The 18,800-nt window shown below is 34.4% G+C and overlaps 1 long non-coding RNA gene across 2 annotated transcripts; it reads left to right on the top strand.

The window, feature by feature from the left end:
- The first annotated feature begins 12,620 nt into the window (after positions 1–12,620).
- On the top strand, positions 12,621–16,999 carry LOC140037645 (uncharacterized). 2 transcript variants are annotated; one of them, XR_011841587.1, is made up of 3 exons: positions 12,621–13,126; positions 16,052–16,108; positions 16,774–16,999. It is a non-coding gene; the product is annotated as an uncharacterized lncRNA (long non-coding RNA). The 2 variants fall into 2 exon arrangements; XR_011841588.1 differs by lacking the exon at positions 16,052–16,108.
- The last annotated feature ends 1,801 nt before the right edge of the window (positions 17,000–18,800 follow it).

Genomic DNA, 18,800 nt, shown 5'->3' with positions numbered 1-18,800 from the left:
TGGAGGGTGGAGGATAATATAATAGGAAATATCATGCAAATGAGAGAAAAAATGTGCATGAAAATGTAATAAATGTCATGCAAGAGATGAATCTAACGCATGAATGATCTAAGGATTTAGGGTTGGACTAACTCATTTCTAAAGAACCTTACTAGCATTGGACTACAAGTAGGCGGAAGGAGAAGCCACAACTAGTGTTGGACTAGTGTGGTGACGTCATACATTAATAATACATAGTAAAACAAATAAGACATAAATTGAAACAAATAAACACATAAGAACACGTAGCACATAACACGTAAATATAATATTTAGATGCAAAAATTCTAAAGAAAGCAGATAAAACATATGACACATAAGCCACATAAACACACAAATCCTACCTATTACAACGGAGAATCAAACTACAATCTAAAATCGGAAAATATAAGAAAATAAACCTATCTATTCTATCTATTACAATAGGAAACCTAATTACAATTTAAAGTGGGGAAAATATGATAAAATAAATCTATTAATCCTATCTATTACATTGATCTATCTAATTACAATTTTTTGCAAAAATATTACATATCTATTACATCTTGAGGTATTTAAACACCTCTCAAATAATTATGAAATTAACTAAACAATCATAAAAAATTTGAATGATCATTTGAATCAAATAAATAGCTAAGCATATAAAAATGGGAAAACTGCACCAATCGTCCCTCACATATCACAGATGTGAAAATTTAGTCCCTTAGAACAAAAATGATCAGTTTTAGTCTCTAACAAACAAAAAATGATTACCTTTAGTCCATTTTCACTAAAATACAAAATCACACCTATTTCGCCTCTTTCCTTTGCTCTTATTCTCTTCTCTCCCTCTATTATTCTTGTATAGAGTCAAAGCTACTATAGGGTGGTCAAGAATGGGAGAGGAGAAGAGACTCGTGAAGAGGCTAGTAAGTACGTTGTTTTGTTTTGTTTCTTCCTTTTTTTTTGTTTTTGGGCTTTAATGCTGTTTTCTATAGTGACTTCCTCTATCGATTCCGGGTGGGTTCTCTGATTTAATTGTTATGCTGATACTTTTGCTACAACTTTGCGCTGATTTGTTCAGTATTCATCACTTGTTTCGACCGTTTGCACTGATTCCGGGTGGTTGTTGTGCATTACTTGCTGTGCTAATTCTATCGTGCTGAAGTCTTCTTCTGGAGTTTGAATCCATCTTATAGTCAAGATCCGGCCGATCCCAGCTTCTAGTTTTAACTTCAGCTTCTTCAATTGTCTACATTGTAGTTTCATGGCCACAATTTACTTACTAGTGATAGATTCTGGGATGCTTTTTTTTTTTTTTTTTGCTGCCAAGGCTTTTTTGCAATTTTTTCTTTTGGTTTATTTGGTTTAAATGAAGGACTCATGTTTGTCTGCTAGTTGAACTGGTCTTGTACTCTTCTCTATTAATATGAACTACTATTGGGATATTCTGTTTTCAGCTAGTTTGGGCATACATTCCTCTCTTGCTCCAACGTGGTACTTGGTAACAAGGTCACTATCTAAACTTGGTAAATCGTATTCCTGCGGTACTAGTGCTTGCTCCAGCACTAAAATTTGTTTTATCTACTTCTTTGATCGTCTTCATCTCATTAAGTTCAATCCTTTCTTTATGCTTTCCCTACGTATCCTTTTAATCTAGCACAGTGGAATGTGCCAGTGCTATACTGTTGAATTGCTGGGTATTAAGATTTTGGGTTCAGATGAATTGCAAATAATGGTGGGTTAGTTTTTGTGTTTTTTTATGAATGTTTAACTAAAGTTTTGTACAGTTGGTCCCTCCAATAATTGGTCAACGTGATTTGCCACTTTTATCCTTTAAAAATTGGGCATTATTTTGCATGTGGACCCAGTTAATTCCGGCCAAAATTTCTTCGAAAAAGTGAAAAGGGACTAAAGATGATCATTTTTTGTTTGTTAGGGACTAAAACTGATCATTTTTGTTCTAAAGGACTAAATTTTCACATCTGTGATATATGAGGGACGATTGGTGCAGTTCTCCCTATAAAAATATATAAATATATAGGAGCAGGTAGAAGCACATAAGAACACGTAATTGATATTTAAATAATAATAGGGTACCTCCCTTTTGAAGTGGTGACTAAATGGAGTCAATTGCCCTATTTATACTCAAAATGAACAAAAGAATCATGGCTTCAATTTAACTGTCAAACATAAAGAAATTTATGGACATCTAAAAATTACAAGTTAAATATATCCAAAAGTAACAGAATTAACTGTTAAAGTAAAGAAACAATTATAATAAAGAGAGTCAAAATTCACTAGTAGGGGTGGTAATTTCCGACACGATCTGAAAATACAACACGAATCTAATACGAAATTAATGGGTTTGACTTTAGATTTTGAGGATTCGCGTCAGAATCGGGTCAGACCCGATAAACCCAAAAAAAAAAAGGTCCAAATCGGGTCTAAATCGGTTGACTCGCTAACCCGTTTCTAAAATAAAAATAAATAAATAAATATTAAAAACTTATTCAAAGACTAAATAGTAAATACCACTGCACACCAAAACAACAATTCACATTCACTTGACTTGGCCAGCCCTATTAATTTGTCTAGCTTGTAGGTGGACTGTTTAAGCAGCAGCCAAGGAAGAAAATTTGAAAAGTTGCCCAAATAGTCAAACGTTGTCACCTGATCCTCACCCGAAGCCGAAATCTTTCTTCCTCTTAACAGTTCACTACTTCACCTAACCTAAATCTTTCTTCCCCTTTTCTTCAAAACAGCAAAACCAGAAAGGGCTGCCTTGCCCTTCACCAGTTCACCTCACGGTCCTCACCTCATCACCTGTCACTAGCAGACGGCGGTTAGAAGTAAGTAACGGCTTTTCTTCTCTGAGGTCTGAGCAGCAGATCTAGATCGATTATTGAAGAAGTGAAAAATATATACAGATTTACTGATTTAGATCGAGCTTAGCTTCTGCATGTTTTAGTATTTTGACCATCATATTGTTGAACTAGGTTTTTTTCTATTCTCTGTTTCAGAGATGAAGAAAAAAGAAACAGGTGTTGTTATTCTTAGCCAAGGTAGATGATTTGGTCTTAAATTCATTGTATCTGATTAGCTGCCTTGTGTTGTTGCTAGTGGCAATTTGCAAGCCAAATGCAACAATTGAACCACTGGGATTAGTTTCTATTCTTATGGTGTTTTTTTTTTAGTTTGGAATTGATTCTGTTAAAATCATAGCCAATACATCAGTAAAATGAAATTAAATTTTGGGTCGTTTTGGGTCAACCCATTTGACCCGTCAACCCAAAAATTTTGGATTCAGGTATCCTGACCCGTTATTGGGTTAGCGAATTTTTGGTTTTGTCGAGTTTTAACTCGACCCGTCAATCCAATTTGAACCCGATTGCCACCCTCATCACTAGGGATTGAATTGCAAAAATTAAAAACTTTTGTAGTCAAAAAATATTTTTTCAAAGTTTAGGGATCAAAATTAAATAAAAGATAAAATTCAAGGATCAAAATGCAATTAATTTAAGGGTCCAAGTGAAAGAAATTTAAAATTTTCTAAACCATAGTAAAATTACTCAAAAAATGATGGGCTAAAGTGTAAAATTCGTTTATCTGATTTTTGTAAGAAAGGGGTTTAGGCCATTTTTTTTTTATTTGCTTGGGCCGGACGACTTTGGGCCAAAGGAAAAATACGGGCTATTTTCATCAAAACAAAAGAAAGTCCAAGTGTAAAAATCATTCCTAAGCCCAGACGAAAGCCTAGAAAAAGAGACCTCTAACCCAACTGAAAATCATGAAACAAGCCTCCCACAAAAAAAGAACTAGCCCAAGTCTTCTTCTTTTTTTTTTCTTCCTTTTCTTTGTTTTCCTTTCTTTTCTTTTTCCTTCTCTTTTTTTTCTTCTTTTTTCTTCTTCTTCCACTCCAGCAGGGCTGAAGCCTCAACCGCTGGCCGCCAGGAAATTTTCTGATCACAAAATTTCACCAAAATACATCCCCACTCGATTTTTCGCATAGAATCCGTTTTGGGCTTAGTTTTTACTAAAAAATGAACCGAAAGTGGTGAAAATGCCAAAAAATAGCCCAGTTTTTATTTTTTGAAATCATTATAACCTTCACCAAAAATCATAAAATATATTCCAATATACTCCATATGATTTTTACAACATAACTATAAGTTGAAATCAATCAAAAACAACAGCAATATGACAAAATTAAAGCAAAACAGTCCAAAAATAAAGAAAAATTGTTCATATACTTCTAAGGTTGAAAACTTCAAAAACTTTGGATAACCAAACATTTTCGGACCTATACTAGCTAATGGTCATCTATTTTGACAAAAAAAAAATGCATACACAATATTCAGCTTTTTAATTCATTTTTTCATTTGAGGATTTTTTCAAACACTTGGCATGCATACACAAAATTTATTTCTTTTCTCATTAATCTAGTTTATGTCTTGCCTAACAACACAATGATAACAAAACCAGCAAGAGAAAGAAACAAATTAACAACTAGACATGCTTATAATATAACTAATTAAAAAAGAAAAGGCTGGAAAAAGAAATTAAAAAAATGAAGAGAGATACCTCAATGAGAGTATTAGTCCCTTGTTAAAATTTTTGATGAAATTCCCAAGCTTCAATCCAACCGGTTGCTGCCCTTTTTTAATGTTGTGCGTGAGTGTGTTGGGAGAAAAAAAATGGCTGAGAGTGAGTGAGCTTGAGGGGGTAAGTTGGAGTCTTTTTGTCTTCTCTTCTTGCCTTTTGAGGGAGAGGCCGAGAGCTTGGTCAAGAGTTGGGGTAAGTTGGTTCTTGTCAAAAGTCAAAGAAATGAGTAGAGTAGTTTTTGTCAAATGATGAATTTTGTCCCAAATGAAAAGAAAGGTAAATAGAGGTTGAGTGTAAAAATGGATTAATAGTGCATTTGGTGAAACAAAATGATTAGGATGATTTTTGATTTCTTGATTTTTTTTTTGTTGTTTTCTTCTTTTTTTTGTGTTTTTTTTTCTTTTCTTAAAACAAACCTGTAAAAATGAGAAAAATGTATAATAAAATGCAAGAAAATAAATACCTCATTAAATAGAAAAAATTAAAGAAAACATTAAAAATTGACAAAAATTTGGTGTCTACAGTTTGTCCTTCTTTGTCCAGAGTTTCAAAGAAATTCAAGATAATGACGTAGATACCAAATTATTTACATATTTCTTCTAACTGCACCTAAGCTAAAATAACAAGCCAACACTTGATTAAAATTATTGAACAAAATGATGCAATGATGTTGTAAAAGACGTGACCGAACTCATGTAGAGTTGCCTACATATTCCGTCAGAAGAATCAGGTCAAACGTAGTTCGAATATAAATGAATCACAATAAAACAAGTGCATTGACTATTTGTGATCTTTGCAGGGTTGAAAAAGTTTGAACTCTTAGAACTTCTAAACATGAAACACAAAATGAATGAGAAAGTACAGTTATTAATCAAAACAGTCAAAAAAGTAAAGTATCATAATTAGAAAAAGATGCGTGGAGGGACGAGGTTATGCTCCAAGAAGGGAGACAGAAAGGTGCGAAACGAATATTGAAACTCACCAACAGAAAAAATTAAATTTGATTTGTCCAAGAATCTAGACTGTTCAGTGGAACTGAATCCAAACCCAAATGCCTAATAAGAAAATGAAAATATACTCGAAACCTAGATAATTAGTGGGATAAAATAATAGATTGGTGGCATAAAATTCGAACCCAATTAAATAACAGATTTGTGAGATAAGACTCAAGCCAAATTAAATGCCAGATTGGTGAAACCCAATTAAATGCAGATTGGTGGAATAAGACCCGAACCCAATTAAATACCGATTTGTGGGATAAGACCCGATGCCTATTAAATGCAGATTTATGGGATAAGACCCGAATCTAATTAAATGTAGATTGGTGGGATAAAATTCAACCCCAATTAAATGCATAGTGGTGGGATTAAACCCGAACCCAATCAAATGCAGATTGGTAGAATAAGATCCGAGCCCAATTAAATGCAGATTGGTGGGATAAAATCCGAACTCAATTAAATACATATTTGTGGGATAAGATCCGAGTCCAATTAAATAAAAATTAGTGGGATAAAATTCGAACCCAATTAAATAACAGAAGAAATGAAAATACAAGTCATGTACTATCAAATTGGAAGATTAAAATGCATGTTGCTCAAGAATAATAAATAATGGCAAACTTACTTGGTGGACTTACAACCTTCTTGATTTTTCAAACTTTAAAGAAAAGGAATGATGATTCTTCTTTCCTTTCTTTGGAAATGTACAGTCAAGTTTGGAGCTCAATCCTTTTACAATTTACCCCAATAGAAACATGCTTAACTAAATCGATGTTGTATCACATAATTTCACCTACAAAAGGAAAAAAACAAGAAACAACTGTGATGAAAACACTACCACCACCATATGGTCCATTTGCCTTGAAAATCGTGTAAACATGAGTTTCAATATCGACAAATTACTACCTTAGATTTGGTCCACCACCTCTCCAGAATCTTTGCAACTTTCTAATATCAATTATCCCTACTTTATTATCATAGGGCCTTCAATTTCATGACTCCTCTGGGATAAATTATAGGGGATTATCTTTTGAATGAGACCCAATAAATGAGAAATATAAATAATTAAAACATGTATTATTCGTCATGCAATGATGTTGATATGAAATAAACAATGATACAGGATAAATAAATAGAATAGTAAATAGAATAGCAAGATAAAATTGTTGGATTTATGAACATGGGTCCAATGATCAAAAGTTTGATACATATTTGGAGGACGGCCTTTCATAAAAAAAAATGCTCCATCTGACCCCTTCAACATCATCCATTTTGGAATTCATTGTCGGCAAAAGAATAACAGAATGAAAGAGACCCAAATCAACACAATCACCAGCTTTCAGACCTCAACATTTTGTCCTTCGTTCATGATTCTCTTGTATTTCAAAACCCTATCTTAGCGCCCTTTCAGGTTTTCACTAAGGTTACCCTCACCCTTTTCTCTTTTTTCTTTTTTTTTTTGTTTGTTTGTTTTTCCTTTCTCTCTTTTTTTTTTTTTAAAAAAAGAAGGTGCCTTTTCAAGTTTTCACCCTGAGACATAGACAAGACAATTTTAACCCCAACTGTATCAATCCAGCCATATGGTGGCAATTATTGGCATCAATGAGACAACCCTCTCTGACACGTTTCAGAAAGTTGTATTTACATTATTTGCCAATTAATCAAGGAAAATTTTCCTCAAAGTACTGCAAAAGACGAAAGTCGGTGACTTTTGGCTCTTGTAATTAGGATCAGATGGAGTATTAAAGGAAAGGTTAAGATTTGAAAGTGGATCGTATGATGGGTTTGGAATAATTTGAGATAGCATTCTTTCAAGAAAACTTGCTCTGGTATAGGGCTGGAAAGAAATAAAAATTTTGCTCCAGTTTAATTCTAACCGAACTTCTCTGTTTTTCTTTTCTTTTTCTCTCTTTTTTTTGTTCTTGTTTTTCTTTCTTTTTTCTTTCTTTTTCTTCTTCTCTTTTTTTTTTTTACAAAGAAATAAAATTGTCCCAATATGGGGTTAGTGATCTCAAGGGGCTGCCAAGTGAAAAAGATAAGTTATTCTGAAAAGTTAAAAAGGAAAAATTAAGGATGAGATATCGAAGTGGAAAAAAGGAAAGAAAGTCTGCTTTAAACTGGTCCCTTGTAGTAATTTTAAAGAAAATTTGTTTTTGAACAATCAAACGAAAAAATTTTTGCTCATGTTTGCATTGATTGGTTGCAAAAAAATTTGTCCGTCTATTTCCATAAGAATAAGTGCTTCACCGGGTAGTACTTTCTTAATAATGAATGGTCATTGCCAATTAGGAGCAAACTTTCCTTTAACCTCCTTGGAAGAATTCCTTTTAACACCTCATCTCGGGCTTCAAACAAACGAGGCTTAGCTTTTTTGTTATAAGTATGAGCCATTCTTCGCTGGTAACATTGTCAGTGACAGACGTCATTCAACCTCTTTTCATCAATTAGAGACAACTACTCATAGCATTTCCTGACCCATTCATCTTTTTCTATTTAAGCTTCCATCAGAATGCGTAAGGAAGAAATTTCAACTTCTACAAGCAATACTGCTTCCATCCATACATAAGAGAGTAAGGAGTTGCTTTGGTGGAAGTCCTGATCGCCATTCTATATGCCATCAATGTATAAGGCAGTCTTTCATGCCAATCCCGGTGTGCTTCTATTATCTTTCTAATGATCTTTTTCAATTCTTATTTGCGGCTTCCACAACTCCATTCATCTGAGGCCTGTAAATAGCAGAATTCTGATACCTGATCTTAAACTATTCACATAACCCATCCGCCATATCATTATTGAGGTTGTTAATATTATCACTGATCAATGCTTTCGATACGCCAAAGCGACAGATGATGCTATTTCTCAAAAAATCTGACACCACTTCCTTAGTTACATGCTTATAAGATACGGCCATCAAATTCCAAAATGGTGACATTCAAGGGTCAAGGATTTTATTTGTAGCCATCTGAAAATAAATAAAACATATGTAATAAATAAATAGAAAATAATTTTAAAGTGCAGGAGAAGTCCTCCATTCCATTGAATTCAAAGTTCACTGAAACTTCACAAAATGACAAATTTATAGATATGATTGCTATTTAAAGATATCTAACACAAACCTTTATTTTTGTTTTAGCGATTTTCTTGGATGAATCAAACTATATTAACTGAAACGAAAATAAAGGCCCAAAAAACAAAAGCAAATTCTTTTTGACAAAACATCCAGACTACAGCCCTATCTGGATATGAATCTATACCAAAAGACAATCCCCTTAAATTTGTCAAAATTTCCTTCAAAAGGGAAGATAACCAGCAGTCCAATTTTGAACAGTTCTTTCAGAAATCGACAAAAATTCTAAAACCTCTGATGACCCTTCCTTGCAAGTAACCCAACGAACAATTGTGAAACATCTATTTCAACCTCTTCAACAAGATCCTCCTTCTCTGACATGATTACCTCTTTTTCAAGCACAAGAGATTTTGACTTTTTCTCAAAAATATCATCTATATTTTTAGTCATGGATTCTTCAGTAGACAACAGTTTTCTCATCCTCACATGATCAACTTCCATTATGTCAAACAGCTCAATTTCATCTATAATGAACTGCGTGGGGTCGACAAAATCTTTATTAGCAATATAGCCCCTACTGTGCTCCCATGATCAGGTAAAGGATTTTTACTGATATTTGGTCCCTGTTCTCCCTTTCTTTTGAGAAGGATGTCTTCAGAGTCAATCATATCCTGAATCTTATGTTTTCGAGCCCAACAATTGATAGTGGTATGACCTGGACTTTCAGAATAATAAGCACATATTGATTGTGGATCATAACCGGTAGGAAGACCTTTGGGATAGAATTTGGGATGAACGGTGCCAATTTTTCTAGCTACTTTTAATTGCTCATACAATTGATCAATGGGTCAACCCAAATTAGTGAAGATTTGAAATTGCTTTTGAGTTTGAACTTTGCTGGTTTGAAAATGATTTTGAGTGAAATTATTATTTTGTAGGGTTGGTCTGGAATGGTAAATGGGATGAGGGTGATTTTGAAAGATAGGTTATGAGGTTGGAGGTAATGGTGAGGTATTCAAGTGATTTGATTGGAAATGATGGAATTGGACAGTAGTGTGATAAACTGATTGATAGTTAGGGTATTATGGGTAAGGGACAGAATAGATGGGATGGTTTCGGATTTTGGGTCTGAAAAATAAGCCTTGATCCCATATAAAAACAGTTTCTCCTACTTTCTTATTAAACAGGGATTTTTTTCCATTGTTGCTTTGATTCTGTAGAGCATCCAATTGCAACTTCAATGCCGATACATTAACAATCTTTCATGCCTTGACAAATTCATCGTGTTCCTCCAACTTATTAATAATAGCAGGAAATGAACTTCCAGTCATGCGAAAGATTTCTTCAAAGTAGGGTGGATCATGAGCTTTGATGAAAGTACGAACAATCTCCTCCTCAATCATAGGAGACTCCACTTTGGCAGCTAACTTTCTCTACTGCTTTGCATAGGTGTTGTGGTCTTCCGATGGTTTTCTTTTTTTACCCTCAAGTGTTGTTTGTGTCGGTACCAACTCACAGTTAAATTCATATTGCTTTACAAAAGTTGCTGACAGATCCAACCAAGTCTTGACCTCTCCAGACTTCAATTTTGAATACCAATCTAGGGCAACTCCCTCCAAACTTTTCGGAAATAGACGCATAGGTAAATTTTCATCATGCACGGGTTTACCTAACTTGTTGGCAAACATTTTGAAATGCATCTTAGGATTTTCGGTTCCATCATACTTACTAAATTTGGAGATTTGAATCCCAATGGCAGCTGAATATCTGAAAAAAGACACAATTCATCGTAGTCCAACCCAACATGCCTGCTCAATCCTTGATTCTTTTTCATAAATTCATCGAATCGATCCAACCTTCACAACAAGCCCTTGTCAATAGGTACGGGTTTTTCTTCCATCGCTGTCTTTCCTTGAGATGCAGTATCTCACACAAAAGGTTCTGTAATGTGGTGATGGTGTCCCTGAGAGTTGGGGGGAGTGTTCAGATTGGCTTGTGGAATGGTTTGAGGGATTTGACTAGTAGTTGGGTTCATTAAAGTGTAATTTGGATACACATAAGAAAGGTCTGAATTCAATCAGGTGAAGGTATTTTCAAGAGGATTAGTGAAAGGTGGAAGGAAAGTTGTTTGGATATTAGATGTGTGGGGTGGTTGATGGTCTTGTGCAGGTGAGTGATTGTCGACAGGTTCTTAATCGTTCGGGACATCACCACCACTATTGCTTGCAACCAATTGATCAATTACCCGCTTTTGTGTAGCCATTTCAGCACTCAATTCATTAAACTTGCCAAGTACCTCACTTAACTGAACTCCCAAAACAGTCAAATCCGATGACACAACTATAGCAGATCCTTTCTAAGTTTCTGGCACTGAACTCATATTTACAGACTGTCTCAAGACTCTACTTCGAGACCTAGTGATAATAAGACTCCTTCGTGAAGCTATGTTCAAGAATCCTTGAGATAGTAGAGGAGAAACTAGTTCAAAAATTTATTCTCGACTAGACCTGCCGAGCTTCTATTTCAAAAGAAGAAAAGGAGAAAGAAAAAAGATAAGAGTTCGGAAGTATTTAAAGAATTTGGATGCATGTCCTATGGGGAGCCCTTTTCTACCAAGGGTTGGACTAATATGATAAATGCAATCCTCTAGGGTAGGCACTAGACAATAGCTGATGGATCCGATCAATTTACTAGCATTCAACTAAAAAGCAATTTAAAAATTTGGTTAATTAAAATGGCAGGAAACATTTGAGTTAACAGAATGAGGACAAAGTCCGAATGGATTGATTATTTTGGTTGGCACAAGAAGAGATGTCAAAAGTCAATTTAGTATAAAAGAACCTACTCTTGAAAAGATTGTAATGTCTCTGTGAGAACCCTGAAAATAGACATATAAATATCAGTGCATATTTTATTTGCATTTTTAATTCTTTAATAAATTTTAGCACTAAGTCCCCTTTGTTTTTAAATAAGTACGTAGAAATAAACGTTATGTGCAGAATAAAAGAATTTTGCTAAACTACTAAACTTCTTAGTTTTGTTACATTAACTTCATATTTCGATGGTAAACTATTTCATTGATCTAATAATTAATTTCTTTGAATTCTAGTATTGTAACTAATTGTTTTGAAATAAAAGTGTAAAGATAATTTCTATGTAATAAATAATATAATTGTGCCAATATTGAATTATTCGGTTTTGCTATACTAAATTAATATTTCTTGAGTTGGATTAATTCTATTACTTCAAAATAAATTCTTTGATTTCCGATAACTAGTTTTAATAGTTAATAATGTTAAATGTTAATAGGAATTTTCGCGTTAAGATGAAAACCAATGAATTTTAAATAAATATGATACTAATATACTAAACATACTTAAGGCGTGAAAATTTCGATAATTATAGTCTTATCCTTCTTTGTTTTCACAATAAGTGCGTAAAAATAATTTTTATGTGCAAACTGACACCCTTGGATTAAATTATTATTCCACTTGACTTTATATTATTAAATCAATAAATTTCGAGTTAGACTATCTCTATTTCTTGAGAAATAATAATTGAAAATTCTAATAACTAATTTAATCGCTAAATAATATAAGAGTTACTAGGAACCTTAATATTAAATTGTAATCGATAAATATTCGATAAAAATGGTTTAAGTATATTTGGGTATATTTAGGCGTTCAAATCACACTTGAGGATAATTTTAGAATTAAGTTGGAATTGAGAAATTAAGTTGAGGTTAGGGAGCATAGTGAAAAGACTAAAATACTCTTACCTTTCCATGCAAACTAAACGGAACCTCTGACCGCAAGTTAAATCACCGTAACTATCACCAATGTTATACGCAATCGATTCTTACACGAAACCTCTGCTCCTAAACCGCAGCACCTTATACCATTACCTCCATTTCGCATCTTAAACCACTACAACACTTCCGATACAATTGCTCATTCCACATTTCCATTTCTGCCGAAGTGCAATCTTTTTCCTCTACACATATACTCAACCTCCGCTACCGCAAATCACTTCATTATTCCAGCCGCTACCACAACTACTTCACGCCATTCTTCCTCACCTCGTGATCATCGACCAAGAGAGAGAGAGGTAGAGACTGAGCCGCACTCTGCAATCCGAGAGGGAAGAAAAGGAAGCTGCGAGCTGAATCTTCTCTGGTCTATCCGTGAGCTTGAGGGAAGAAAGGGTGAGAGCAAAAGATAATCGTGTGAGCTTCAATACTTCCTTTACTATCCGAGAGCTGCCATCTCATTCTTCATTCTGTCCGTGAGTTGATGGAGAGATCTGAGAGCCAAACTTCATCCAATCCAGCCACAAGTTTGAGCAAGGGGGAGGAAGATTTGCGGGCTGCAATTTCTGGATAGCCGAGAGGAAGAAAATTTTGCAGCTGATTGTCGTGTGAGCTAAGCCTTAAGCTGAGGTAAACTCTGGTCCTAGACTAGCTAATTAGAGATAAATGAGATTGTTTAAGAGCTTGCATGTGATGGTTAAGCACTTGGACGGTGAAATCAAAGGAAAAGAAATCTGTTTGGAGGAAATGATTTCTGCCGTGAGCTTGAGATGAAAAATGCAGTTGTAACCTGCTTAATTTCGACAATCTGAGCATGAAACCGTGTTTAGCTAATTAAAACTTGGATGTTTAAGCTGATTATAGCCTTGCATGTTGAGTTTTGATAGTCGGATGATGAAATCAAAGCTTAGAAAAATCTGTTTTGGTGGCATATGATTTTTGCCGAGAAACTGGTTTGGAAATGCAGCTCTATTTCTGTTTTCCTGTGACAATCTGAGCACCAAGTGTAATTAGCCGAGTGAAAACTTGATGATTAAGATGTCTAGGACCTTGCATGTTAATTCTATGTAGCTGATTGATGAATTAAGGAGCTTAGGAAATTCTGTTTCGATGGAAAATTTCTGCCGAGAGTTTGTCTTGAATAATGTAGCTTCATTTGGTTTAATCTTGTTGCTTTAAGCTTATAACCATAACTAACTAGATAATAACAAGATAATTGAGCCTTGCGTGTAGTTAATTAATGGGTTTAAACCAGAAAAATAAAATGAGATAGAAATCTGCTACATGCATGATCATCCGTGGCTTGTTGGAAGATTTCTGGAAATCTTGGATGATTTTCGTTGTTAATCGAATTTAATTCTTGAGCTAGAAATGTTAACAAATTAGTTAAGTGATGGCATGTTGAATTTGAGACCTTAATACTCTGCTTTAGCCAAGGAAAAAGTTGTAATAAGAACATACAATTGCTGGAAAATTTTGTGAACTGCCGTGAGGTTTGAACCTGGAAATTTTGAGGTTTATGACCATTGTTTGAATTTAATTCCGAACTGGAAGTGTTAATTGGTTAAGATAAGTTAATGCATGACAAATTTGAGAACCTAAAACCATGTTTTAGTTAAGGAAAAGTTGGATTTATAAACCTCTAAATGCTGGAAAAGTCTTGATAGCCGAGAGGCTTGAGCAGGGATTTCCTCAGTTAGTTTTGGAAATTTTAATTGGATTCTGGATTTTTATTTTATTTTTCCTTGGAGCTTAATGTATGGAAGTGCCGGATTATGTTGTTTAAAAGCTGTGAGAGTGTTTAGCTATGAAACATTTGTTATATTGGAAGATTTGGACCAAAAATGTCGAAATGTAAATGCTGGAAATGTTATTAGCAACCGAGAGACTTGGATTGGAAATGTTAACTTAATTTTTGATTTTTTTTTGGAGTACAATGGTTTCGAAATGCATGAAAAATGTGTATTTTAAGATATATAAGTTGTTTAACTATGAAACAGTGGATATTTTGGAAGTTTGAATCGAAATGATGAAGTGTAAACCTGGAAAATTTTCCAGCCTTAGCCGAGTTTGATAAGGAATTACTTATTGATTTCTTTATAGAGTTTGGGGCTGTGAAAGATTATATTATTGTTGATATCGCTTTATAATACCTTGAGATGGTCATGCATTTGAATTTTGGGGTGACAATTTGATACTATGGATGAAATTTCTTGGCTTTGGATCAAATACTTGGGTATGAGGTTGTTGCAAATTTGGTCCTTGGTTTAAATACCTGTTAGTAAATTTAAACACTTGAAATGTTAGCTTTATTGCTATAAAAACGAACTGATGGTTGTCAAAGGCTAATGATTGATGAAGCCTTAGCCATTTAAATGATTTTATATAAGTGTTTAAGTGTGGTGAAATTGAACTGCTGGACTTGTTGGGAGCTGATATATTTATTTCAACTAAGTTGAGATGTGCTATGAGTTTGCCAAAAACCAAGAGCTAATGATTGACGAAGCCTTGGTTATATATTTCGTTTCAATTGAAAATGAATTTGTTAAAACCTAGGGCTAATGATTGACGAAGCCCTAGTGACACTGTTAAATTAAATGTGATTGTTACAAAATTTGTAGAGCTGAAATATTGCGTGCTTGTGAAACTCGTTTCGACCCAGTGAATTCTAGAAAGCTTTGAGTAAAGCTTTTCAAATATATCTTCGTCTAGTGTTAAACGATAAAACTTAGTATCGTACTTTAAAATTTGAAATGCTCGTGTAGGGATTTCCTACACCTTGCCGACTCGATATTTATTCTTTTGGTTAAATTAATCTTATTCCTTATAGGAAAATGACTCTTCTAGTTCGAAAAACCCTAGACTACGTATTACTTCCTTTTCTGCCCCTGGTACCTGCCTTGGATAGTTGTCTGTAGAAAAAGTTCCAAAATACGAGTTTTAATAATTCTAGTGAAAAGCATGAGAAACTTGCTCAGCAAGAAACCCTATTTTAGGTAAAATAGTTTAGTAATAATTTTTACAAGAACCATAGCTTGAAAGAAATCTTTCGAAGTATTTTTCTAGTTTTGATATTAAGTAGTTTGTCGGTTTATCTCAAGAAAATAATACTAATTACCTTTTATAAGGAAAACTACAAGGAACATTTTTACTACTTTTGCCGAGTTTCAACCTAAGTAGATCTTTGAATTTACTTCGAAACGATAAACTAGTTATATACTCGATAAACCTTTATGGTTATAAACCTGGAACTTGAATAGAAATTGAAAGTGTTATATTTGTACTTTAATGGTCAAACTTGATTTTAATAATTCTAAATAAAAAGCGCAGAAAACTTGTTTGGCAAGAAATCTTATTCAAAGCAAACTGGTTCTGGTTTGCACCTCTAGAAAGAAAGAAATCCTACGAAGTATTTCATCACCTTCATCAGTTTAACTCTAGGGAAATTGTTGATTTATTTGGAGTAGATAAACTAGTTATGTACCAGATAACTTTGTATTTATAAACCAAGAACCCGTATAACAACACTTATAGTTTTAAAACCTGGTTTTCTAGGGTATAGCGAGGACGTGGAATTTTGAATCCCAGCTTGAACTCTGAACTCCACTCTTGGTGAGTGTCCCTGCTTGTTTTATGCCTATGTGGTTAAGTGCTTTATCAACTCGCTATGTGATAACTGTCAAAATGGAATAAATGGTTTTTGATCCATCGAAGTGAGCAGTGTGTACTTTATCGCACTAACCGTTCGAGTGGTGACGTGTGTGAAACATTTTCTAATGAATCCGTGAATCTAAATGTAGTTGCGTCGTTGGGTGAATCCCTCGACTCGTGAATCCAACTACCAAACATATAAATCCGTGAATCTAAATGTAGTTGCGTCGTTGGGTGAATCCCTCGACTCGTGAATCCAACTACCATAACGTCGTTGGATGAATCACTCGACAAATTTATTACGGGTATATCTCGAGTATACAGCGTCGGTAGATGAAGTTCGGGCCCGATGCAGAGGTATGAACGGTGACGGGTTAGGATTAAAATAAGTGGATCTACATGGACTATAAGTAGTGAAAGTTGACGGAGGGTCAACTACGAGGGTATCTGATCAAGCGAGGAGAATGGCTTCCGAGAGCCCCTGTATCCTACCTTGTGCTGTTATACGCTTTCTTAATTGATTAAATTTGTTTAAATTGTTATCCGATGTTTGTTATTACGTGATTGCATGTTTTGGGGCACCACTGAGCTTTAGCTCACCCCACGTTTATTGTTTTCCTTAACAGGTTCTGGAAACTGAAAGCTGGATGCTTACTTATGTTTTCCTTTTGGATTATATTTGAATCCTATAACTTATTCTGTGGGCTGTAATGTGTTATTTGGGATAATGTAGTTTTCCTTTTTGGATTGCCACTTGAAGCTGGAAAATGTGTAAACTTTAATTCGATTACATGTTTTGTAAGTTTGTATTTGGGATTTATGTATGTATCTATCCGGATTGGTGCGACTTTATACTTCGGTACGTAGCACGTAGGTCGGTTAAGGGCCTCGACTGGTTATTTTTATCATTGCTATCTCTGAAGTTAATGGGGCTTTAGGTATGATCCTATTTGGGAAAAATTGTTTTGTAATAGGTTAGGTTATTCTTCAAAAGGATTCGGGTTAGATTGCTCGCGTGAGTCCTGGCGAGAGTTGGGCAGACGGCCCGCCAACCCTTTGGTTCGCCTCAGGGGAAAGTGGGGTCGCCACAGTCTCGACTAGTTTCTTTAATGAAGCATGGATCGAAACCCTAAAAGAATATAAACTGATTAAATGAAATAACGAAATTGATGGTTCGTTCAAAAATCGAATGGATTGCCAACTCGTTTGTAGTCCTAAATTCCATAGTTCTAATTGCAATGCATTAATCTATGAGTTTTCTAAAATTAAGATTTGGCATCAATATATTTATTATCCCAACAACAAGGAATCATTTGTGAATTTCTTCAATTAATGTCCTTATGCAAGGGATTTTACCAACTTTGACAAAACGGCCAAAAAGTGAATATTAGAAACTCATTTCTAATGTGCAAAAGTTACTCCATCATCTTTAATGTCATCATTATGGACAGGATCGGATCTTACCTTATCTTGTGCACTACCCTTTTAGATGGTACAAAAATATAAACGTGTAAGTTTTATTGGATTATATATCCAAAATAAAATGATAGTTTATTTCTAATATGGGATTCCCTAAGTGGCATTCTCTCTATGGTTAATGCATGATGACGGTTTATTAAAGTGAATAAATGTGCAAAACGATAATTGAAACATTATCTAAAAGTGTCCCATTTAGATATCGGGACAAGTCTAAAATGACATGCATATATGTATACATAGTATTAATGCGATAGACTGAAATTTAAACGTACTATTTACAAAAGGTGGTCTACCCTAAGTGAGTACCACGACAGAACTTTTATTTTTAGAGCATATGAATGCAATATAAGAAAAAATAAAACAATGGTTAGTTTATTTGATAAACGACACATAACATATTGGAGCAATAAAATAATACAAAAATATAAAATAATGAAAAAGAAAGAAGGGTAGAATCCCTCCCCTCGTGTCTAGTATTCTTAACAGGGTATATGAACGCTCTATCCTAGGTGATTTCTAAATGAATGCATGAGGTTGAATTCACTAATGCATTTTGACTCGATAAAGTGCCAGGTCCCCAAATCTTCAAACAAAAGGGCGAAGGGTCACCAATCCCAAAACCCTTAGTCGATGGCTCGAGTGATCTCTCAAATATTGTTACATTCATGTCGTGCCACGGCCCCATGTCCAAGTAGACCGATCCTAATTCTAATAGGGAGGAGTGGTGTGATATCCACTAAAATAAAATAAGATAAAGGGTTAAAAGGAATAACGTATGCACGTATGAAATGCTCCTTTAAGGGGAAGGAGTAATAACATTAAATATGCACGAAGGCTCTAGGGTAATATCGTTTCCCATCCCCAAATGCAAAGTGCAATATGAGTAAGTATAAATAAACAAAAGTAAATAAATAAACTATTCATCACATACACGAAAACGAGGAACGACTACGAGGGTGAAATGCAAAACACCCTAAAAAGAAAAATGCAATCTAAAACATCCAAATATGATAAGTAAAAGGGTTAGAAAGAGAAAAGATAACCAAATCAAGTGCTTGGACTCACTAACTCCTCAGTGGAATCGCCAAGTTGTCGCGCCCCATTTTTCGCGGTGAAAATTGTATTTACAAAAGATGTGATTTTTATTTAAAAATAAGTGAAAAGGACCTAAAAT

This window comes from Coffea arabica, chromosome 3c (assembly GCF_036785885.1).
Source record: "Coffea arabica cultivar ET-39 chromosome 3c, Coffea Arabica ET-39 HiFi, whole genome shotgun sequence".
In the NCBI taxonomy this organism is placed as follows: domain Eukaryota; kingdom Viridiplantae; phylum Streptophyta; class Magnoliopsida; order Gentianales; family Rubiaceae; genus Coffea; species Coffea arabica.
Note: the sequence above shows the minus strand (reverse complement) of the source record. Positions and strands in the feature narration are given on the sequence as shown.